We start from the raw sequence: 9,752 nt of genomic DNA on the forward strand, positions 1-9,752 counted from the left end.
GCAAAATATACTTATCTGGAACATGATTTCTAATTTCCTTCTATTATTCCTTCTATTTTTGTATATATATATATGTATATTATATATATATTTCCTTTAAGATATATTATCTAGGTTTTATATAATATCTAGTTCTTAGCATTTTTAATAACAAACATATTTAAAGCCATGCACTTGCTTTTGGGAAAATCCTTGACCATGTATTCTTTTATATAAATTATTTTCTAACAATTATTTTCTAAATATCCTATAATTGCAGGATAATTTCCTACTTCTTCCAAAAACTCTTTGCATAAGATTTTCTTTTGAAAATTTAGTTTCTATGGAATTCCAGCTGAGTTATTTAAAAATCCCAAAAGATGATGATTTTAAAGTGCTGCACTCAATATGTTAGCAAATTTGGAAAACTTAGCAGTGGCCACAGGCAGCACTGGAAAAGGGTAGCTTTCACTTTAATCCCACAGAAAGACAATACCAAAGAAAGTTCAAACTACCATACAAATGTGCTCATTTCACATGCCAGCAAGGTAATCCTTCAAGCTAGGCTTGAGGCAGTACATGAACCAAGAAGTTCCAAGCTGGATTTAGAAAAGGCAGAAAAACCAGAGATCAAATTGTCAACATCTGCTGGATCACAGTAAAAGCAAGGGAATTCCAGAAAAACTTCTTTATTTACTTGCTAAAGCCTTTGACTGTATGGATCACAACAAACTACGGAAAATTCTTACAGAGATGGGAACAGTGGACCGCCTTACTTGTCTCCTGAGAAACTTGTATGCAGGTCAAGAAGCAAGAGTTAGAACCTTACATAGAACCACGTACTGGTTCAAAATTGGGAAAAGAGTACATCAAGGCTGTATATTGTCAACATGCTTATTTAACTTCTATGCACAGTACATCATGTGAAATGCCGGGCTGGATGACTCACAAGCTGGAGTCAAAATTGCCAGGAGAAATATCAGCAACCTTAGATATGCAGATGATAGCACTCTAACGGCAGGAATCAAAGAGGAACTAAAGAGCCTCTGAATCAGAGTGAAAGAGGAGAGTAAAAAAGTTGACCTAAAACTCAACATTCAAAAAACTAAGATCATGTCATACAGTCCCATTACTTTATGCCAAACAGATGGGGAAGAAGTGGAAACAGTGACAGGTTTTATTTTCTAGGTCTCCAAAATCACTCTGGATTGTGACTGCAGCCAGGACATTAAAAGACTCTCCTTGGAAGGAAAGCTATAAGAAACCTAGACAGCATATTAAAAAACAGAGACCTCACTTTTCTGACAAACGTCCCTGTGGTCAAAGCCATAGCTTTTGCAGTAGTCATGTATGAATGTAAGAGCTGGACTATAAAGAAAGCTAAGTGCCAAAGAATTGATGCTTCTGAACTGTGATGTTGGAGGAGACTCTTGAGAGTCCCTTAGACTGCAAGGAGATCCAACCAGTCAATCCTGAAGGAGATCAACCCTGAATAGTCATTGGAAGGACTGACTCTGAAGCTCCAATACTTTAGCCACCTGATGTGAAGAGCCAACTCATTGGAAAAGACCCTGATACTTGGAAAGATTAAGGGCAGGAAGAAAAGGGGACAATAGGGGATGAGATGGTTGGATGGCATCACTGGACATTAGTTTGGGCAAACTCAGGGAGATAGTGGAGGACAGGGGAAGTTCATGGGAATGCAAAGAGCAGGACATGAGTTACAACTGAGCAACAACAGTTTCTTATAGTTAGTTTTTCATACTCGAATTTATTTTCACCAACTTTGTGTACTTTTACTTTGTTTTCACTATTATTTCATGTATTTCTAAGTCTTCTATTTTTTTGTTCAGTTTTAATGCTAAATTATCCATAAAGTTTGACCACTGTTATAGATACAGTTATAGATTTTATCAAAATAATATAAAATACTATACATATATAATATAAAAAATTTAAATATCTCATCCAATCTTTTACTTTGAATCTGTTCAAACAACTTATTTTAGATTGTCTATTTTACAAAACACATGATTAGATTTTTTTTTTTTAATGGAGAGGCCAACCTATAAGTCCTAAGAGTCACAAGTCTTTTGTAAGAAGAATGAAAATACTGGTATGTATTTTGGTAACAGATTTATTGATTTTTACTGAAATCAACTTATTCATAATTTTTATACTCCTTTTGCGTTCTCTGTGTTTTGTGTCTTTTATCTTATGAGCTAGTTTTTTTCTTTCTCTTTGAAAGTTTTCCAATAGTAATGTAAAAGAAATTAACATGTCATTTTTATTCTTTGCTACCCATATTTGAAAAAAGTATTGTACTAATCTTTCATTTATTCTGATTCTTATTTCATTTATAATTTGCGAATGTTATCACTTGCATTTCTCATCTTTGTGTTAGTATAATCTCACATCTCAAATGAAGTTGTTAATTAAATTACTGGGTTTTGTAATTTATGTCTTCTCACAATATTTAAAAACATTTGAATAATTTTATAATTATATTCACATAAACTATTTATTTTAAATTTCATAATTAAGCAGTTTTAATATTCAGTACATATTTAAGAAACACTTTCAACTTCGGCCTACTTGTAGAATATTTCCTTAATCCTTAATATCTGAGAATGCTTATCTTTTTTTCTTCAAATATAAGAAAAAACAATTTCTGGATTAAAAACTACTGGCTTATAAACATTTTTGCTCAAAACTACTTATTCTATCAGTTTCAATTTTTTATAGAATAAAAAGTAAATAAGAAACAACCCTTTTAAAAAATTAATTGTGCTGTGCTTAAGTTGCTTCATGTCTGACTCTTTGTGACCCTGTGGATTGTAGCCCGCTAGACTCCTCTCCATGGGATTCTCCAGGCAAGAATATTGGAGTGGGTTGCCATGCTTTCCTCCAGGGATCTTCCCACCCCAACACTGAACCCAAATCCCCCACATTTCAGGAAGATTCTTTACTATCTGAGTTACCAGGGAATTTACTAAATTTAAAAATTTGAAATTAATTTTTCCTGCTTGGATGCCTATATTTATTTTCCTTGCAATAATAACAAAATAATTAGGTTAAGAATGAGGTGTTGTATAGAGTACAAGACCTTTACATTGTGAAAAGGAATCAGATTATGCTCATCCAAGTTGTGGAATACTATACTAAAGAAAATAAAGTCAGAAAGGAGGAAAATGTACATTTAAGCAGAATTGTGTTCGTCAGATGACCTTAATTACAGGCCTGAAAATGCACTGAATGATCCAAGAGAAGTGAGTCCTGGAAAGAACAATGAAGAAAAACATCTGAGTTTTCTTCCTTAATTTATGTACTCCGGAGTAAAACAGGTATGGGATCCCATGTGCTATGTTGTATGCCAGGTACTGATTATATATTCTTCTACTCGGAAAGTTGATAGCATAATAGAAGGAGACACACTTTTAGACAAGCATGAAAAAAGTCAAAGTATTGTCAGTGTGATACTAAAAGCCTAGCAAAGAGCTGGCTGGGCTGAGGGCTGCGGGGCCTGCCGCGCTCTGCGCCGGAAAGAGGAACCTGGTGGCAAGGTGAGCGGTGGCGCAGGCTCCTGCGGAAGAGGTGGGTGCTCACCCTGGTCTCGGGCTCTCGCTGCTCTACTTCCTCACCAGCACCTTCAAGCGGGAGGAGAGCACAGTGAGAGATCTGAATCTCCTCCAGGTCCAAGACCACGATCAACCCTGTCCCCCGTGGAAAGTGCAGTTTAGCTCAGGCCAGAGCAGTCAGCCCAGCAACCAGTGCCTGAACTCCATTCAAGGGGAACACCTCCTTCCAGATGAACTCGTCTCCGACTTTCAGGATAGGTTTGTGAGAGGAAAGATTTGCTGGTGACAGGCTGCGGCAACGTCACCGTCCCTGGCACGAAGCAGTACTGCTGTGACGGCTGCTCGTCCAGTGGCTGCTGGAGTGCCCAGGAGTACTGCGTCTCCTGCTGCCTGCAGCCCGACAAGCAACTCCTCCTGGAGCGCTTCCTTAGCCGGGCAGCCGTGGCATTCCAGAACCTCTTCATGGCAGTCGAAGATCTCTTTGAAGATCTGAATTGTGTTTGGCAAAACGCAGGGCCTCATCCCAGAGCGTGCAGCGTAGATCCTGTAGGGATCCCATAGCAAAGACTTCTATGGAGAGAGCCCTCCCGAGCTCTTCCCGGCGTGACGTTGCGGCGGGAGACTCAGCACGCTGGGGAGATGCGCTGCTGAAGAACTTGCAGCCTGAAGCCTTTCTCTGGTCTTCGACAGAAGACTTGCTCATGACCGTTTCTTGAGTTGTGCTCTGTGGCCTCACTCGCCCCCAGGCTGACCAGATGGACTTGCTCCGTGAAGCAGCTGGAAAGACTAAATGGCTGGTGACCTGGCGGAGGCGTTGGTGCTCTGGGCGCCTCAGCCCTGTGGCTGCTTAGGGACCTGTGGGCCCCCGTGCGTGTTCTCCCCAGGCCCTTCAGTGTAAAGTTATTTATTGGACTTATTTGGACTTTCTTTGGGAAAATTGAACGTGAAGTTGCTCGGTCGTGTCTGACTCTTTGCGACCCCGCGGACTGTAGCCTACCAAGCTCCTTTGTTCATGGGATTTTCCAGGCAATAGTACTGGAGTGGATTGCCATTTCCTTCTCCAAGGAATCTTCCCGACCCAGGGATCGAACCCGAGATTGTTAATTTAAAAAAAAAAAAAAAAAGGAAAGACCAAAGGAAAGAGCTCAGTCCATTCTGATCTAGCAGGTCATAGATCTCAAGGAAACTAGTGACTGCCTGAGCTTCCTCTCCCATCCCATATGAGAAATGTTTCTCCTGATGATGACCAGTGTTTCAGAAGTGAAACCAGGTATTTTGTGCTCCTCGGATTTAATCAATATGATTCCATGGTAGAGGGATTGGGTGACACAATCAGGGAAAACATGTTTTTGGATTTTTCTCTTTGTTGTTGTTATATCCAACTTTCTAAAGGCAGAAAAGACAAAGGAAGGACAAAGGAGTCATGATCCATTTTATTGTTGTTCAGTGGCTTAGTCCTGCCCAACTCTTTGCGACCCCATGGACTGCAGCACACCAGGCTTCCCTGTCCTTCACCATCTCCCTGCATTTGCTTGAACTCATGTCCATGGAGTGGATGACGCTATCCAACCATCTCAGCCACTGTCGTCCACTTCTCTTCCTGCCCTCAGTCTTTCCCAGCATCAGGGTCTTTTCTAATGAGTCAGCTCTTCACATTAAGTGGTCCAAATATTGGACCTTCAGCTTCAGCATCAGCATCAGTCCTTCCAATGAATATTTAGGGTTGATTTTCTTTAGGATTGACTGGTTTGATCTCTTTGCAGTCCAAAGGACTCTCAAGAGTCTTCTCCAGCACCACAGTTCAAAAGCATCAATTCTTCAGTGCTCACCCTTCTTGATGGTCCAAATCTCAGCATAGTACATGACTACTGGAAAACTCATTGCTTTGACTATATGAATTTTATTGGCAAGTGATGTCTCTGATTTTTAATACACTGTCTATGTTTGTCATAGGTTTTCTTTCAAAGAGCAAGCATCTTTTCATTTTATGGCTGAGGTCACCATCTGCAGTGATTTTGGTGCCCAAGAAGACAAATTCCGTCACTGTTTCATTTTTTTCCCTATCTATTTGTCACAAATGAAAAGACCAGATGCCATGATCTTAGTTTTTTGAATGTCAAGTTTTAAGCCAGCTTTTTCATTCTCCTTTTCACCTTCGTTTAGAGGCTTTTTAGTTCCTCTTCACTTTCTGCCACTGGGGTAGTGTCATCTGCATACCTGAAGTTATTGATATTTCCATATGAAACCACAAAATAATTTAATGATGTTTGTTTTATACTTTTTGCCTTATTTTTATTGTAAAAAACTGCCAATTTTAAGAGAACATGTATTGGAATTAGAGGAGAAAATGTCTCACTGAAGTGTTTATTAGTGAAAAAGAACTCTGTGTCTGACTCTGTGCAACCCTGTGGACTATAGCCCACCAGGCTCGTCTGTCCATGGGATTCTTCAGGAAGAATACTGGAATAGGTTTTCATTCCATCCTCCAGGGTATCTTCCCGACTCCTGGATTGAACCCATGTTTCTTACTCCTCCTGCCTTGGCAGGCAGGTTCTTTACTACTAATGCCACCTGGGAAGTAAGGGGAAAAAAACTCAGTGTTAATTGGATGAGCTCACATAAATCAAAAAGGTGGGAGCATTGATTGATTCTGTCCCCAAACATAGTCAATAGTATACAAATTATGGTATAATCATTTAAAATTTGAAATTATTCATTTTGTTTTCATCAACATTATGCCCAGTTAGGACTTTCTGTGTGGCGCTTGTGGTAGAAAATCCACCTGCCAATGCAGGAGACATAAGAGATGCAGGTTGGATCGCTGGGTCAGGAAGATCCCTGGAGTAGGAAATGGCACCTCACTCCAATAATATTGCCTGAAGAATCCCATGGACAGAGGAGACTGGAGCGCTACAGTCACAAAGTGTCAGACATCACTAAGCGACCAAAGTGAAAGTGAAAGTGAAGTCGCTCAGTCGTGTCAGACTCTGCAAGCCCATGGACTGTGTAGCCTATCACGCTCCTCCGTCCATGGGGTTTTCCAGGCAAGAGTGCTGGAGTGGATTGCTATTTCCTTCTCCAGCACATACCAATTAACTGACCCCAAAGTTAATAAGCATCTATCGCTGCTGTAATCTCTGTGTTCCAACCCTTTCTCAAACCAGGTCAGTGATTTGTCAATTCTGTATCATCAGAGGTCTTCCGTTTTGGATCTCCATTCTCAAGTCCTGAGAAGCATCAGAGCCTGCTCCCCCACCCAATTCCAAAAAAAAAAAAAAATGTTTCTAAGTTTACAGATTGGTTTTGGTAAGGGTATTTAAGAAATCCTCCCATTTATGAGGTTGCAATATACAGCCCCTAACAATTGAGAACCACTAACAGTTAGAACAGAATCAAATTCCTTCAAGAAAAAAGAAAAAGAAGCATGGTAATATGATGTAATTTTATGATTGTTTTTAGCATTTGATTATGCCTTTGACTATTACTACCACCAGTCTATAATTAAAGTACTACTTCTTTTGTACTTAGAGAGCGTCAAGGTGTATTAAGTTATATAAAATATGGTGGGGCATTTCGTTGTTTTCTTCAGGGAGCTTATATCTATCAAGGAATAAACACAAAAAATACTGTAATTCTATTCTATTCTAGGTTAAGAGAGTAGGATGTATGAAGTTCCACTGTTCTACAGCTGTTAATTTAGTTCAAGGGGTAAAGATGACATTGGATTAATGCTACAGAAACAGAAGGAGGCATTTCAGTTTAGTTCAGTCACTCAGTCATGTCCGACTCTTTGCGACCCCATGGACTGCATTATGCAAGGCTTCCCTGTCCATCACCAACTCCCGGAGCTTGCTCAAACTCATGTCCATTGAGTCGATGATGCCATCCACCCATCTCATCTTCTGTTGTCCCCCTCTCCTCCCCTCTTCAGTCTTTCCCAGCATCAGAGTCTTTTCAAATGAGTCAGTTCTTCACATCAGGTGGCCAAAGTATTGGAGTTTCACCTTCAGCATCAATCCTTCCAATGAATATTCAGGACTGATTTCCTTTAAGGTGGACTGGTTGGATCTCCTTGCAGTCCAAGGGACTCTCAAGAGTCTTCTCCAACACCACAGTTCAGAAGCATCAGTTCTTTGGCACTCAGCTTTCTTTATAGTCCAACTCTCACATTCATACATGACACCTGGAAAAACCATAGCCTTGGCTAAACGGACTTTTGTTGGCAAAAGTAATGTCTCTGCTTTTTAATATGTTGTTTCGGTTGGTCATTACTTTTCTTCTGAGAAAGCAAGTGTCTTTTAATTTCATGGCTGCAGTCATCATCTGCAGTGATTTTGGAGCCCCCCCAAAATAAAGTCTGTCACTGTTTCCATTGTTTCCCCTTCTAATGGCCATGAAGTGATGGGACCAGATGTTGAGTTTTAAGCCTCCTTTTTCACTCTCCTCTTTCATCAAGAGGCCTTTTAGTTCTTCTTCGCTTACTGCTGTAAGTGTGGTGTCATCTGCATATCTGAGGTTATTGATATTTCTCCTGTCAATCTTGATTCCAGCTTGTGCTTCATCCCAGAATTTCTCATGATGTACTCTGCATATAAGTTAAATAAGCAAGGTGACAATATACAGCCTTGATGTCCTCCTTTCCCAATTTGGAACTAGTCTGTTGTTTCATGTCCAGTTCTGACTGTTGCTTCTTGACCTGCATACAGATTTCTCCAGAGGCAGGTCAGGTGGTTTGTTATTCCAATCTCTTTAAGAATTTTCCACAGTTTGCTGTGATCCACACAGTCAAAACTTTGTCATAGTCAATAAAACAGAAGTAGATGTTTTTCTGGAACTCACTTTTTTGATGATCCACCAGATACTGGCATTTTGGGGTCATTTCAGTAGGACTTGGTTAGTTAGAATTCTTTGTGTATAGAAAGGAGGAATTTGGGAGAGGATGGATACTGACATAGATGAAGAAAACAATACAGATGTTTGCTCGATCCATTTTACAGAAGGGAGAAATTGAGGCTTGGACAAATCAGATGGCTTACCAAAGATCATATTTGCTCTCAGTTCAGTCACTCAGTCGTGTCCAACTCTTTGCAACCTCATGAATTGCAGCACGCCAGGCCTCCCTGTCCATCACCAACTCCCGGAGTTCACCCAAACTCATGTTCATAGAATTGGTGATGCCATCCAGCCATCTCATCTTCTGTCGTCCCCTTCTCCTCCTGCCCCCAATCCCTCCCAGCATCAGAGTCTTTTCCAATGAGTCAGCTCTTCCCACGAGGTGGCCAAACTACTGGAGCTTCAGCTTTAGCATCATTCCTTCCAAAGAACATCCAGGGCTGATCTCCTTTAGAATGGACTGGTTGGATCCCCTTGCAGTCCAAGGGACTCTCAAGAGTCTTCTCCAACACCATAGTTCAAAAGCATCAATTCTTCAGCGCTCAGCTTTCTTCACAGTCCAACTCTCACATCCATACATGACCACAGGAAAAACCATAGCCTTGACTAGACGAACCTTAGTCGGCAAAGTAATGTCTCTGCTTTTGAATATACTATCTAGGTTGGTCATAAATTTCCTTCCAAGGAGTAAGTGTCTTTTAATTTCATGGCTGCAATCACCATCTGCAGTGATTTTGGAGCCCCCCAAAATAAAGTCTGACATTGTTTCCACTGTTTTCCCAGCTATTTCCCATGAAGTGATGGAATCAGATGCCATGATCTTAGTTTTCTGAATGTTGAGCTTTAAGCCAGCTTTTTTCTCTCTCCTCTTTCACTTTCTATAGGAGGCTTTTTAGTTCCTCTTCACTTTCTGCCATAAGCGTGGTGTCATCTGCATATCTGAGGTTATTGATATTTCTCCCGGCAATCTTGATTCCAGCTTGTGTTTCTTCCATCCCAGCGTTTCTCATGATGTACTCTGCATATAAGTTAAATAAGCAGGGTGACAAAATACAGCCTTGACGTACTCCTTTTCCTATTTGGAACCAGTCTGTTGTTCCATGTCCAGTCCAATATTCTCATCATCTTTTTTTAAATAAAAATTTATTGTTTTGTGGTCTTTTCACTGAACTATGTCACCTAAGGACCGGGAAACCTGCAAGTCTCAAGAATCCTTTCTCTACTTGTTAAGTGTTTTAGACTTTTAAAAAATGTACTTTAAGGAAATACAGAGAGATAAATGGCATTTTATGGGTATATACT

The 9,752-nt window shown here is 40.3% G+C and overlaps 1 pseudogene; it reads left to right on the top strand.

Moving 5' to 3' along the window:
• The first annotated feature begins 2,349 nt into the window (after window positions 1-2,349).
• On the top strand, window positions 2,350-4,164 carry LOC120862892 (annotated as a pseudogene).
• The last annotated feature ends 5,588 nt before the right edge of the window (window positions 4,165-9,752 follow it).

This window comes from Oryx dammah, unplaced genomic scaffold (assembly GCF_014754425.2).
Source record: "Oryx dammah isolate SB20612 unplaced genomic scaffold, SCBI_Odam_1.1 HiC_scaffold_4, whole genome shotgun sequence".
Classification (NCBI taxonomy): domain Eukaryota; kingdom Metazoa; phylum Chordata; class Mammalia; order Artiodactyla; family Bovidae; genus Oryx; species Oryx dammah.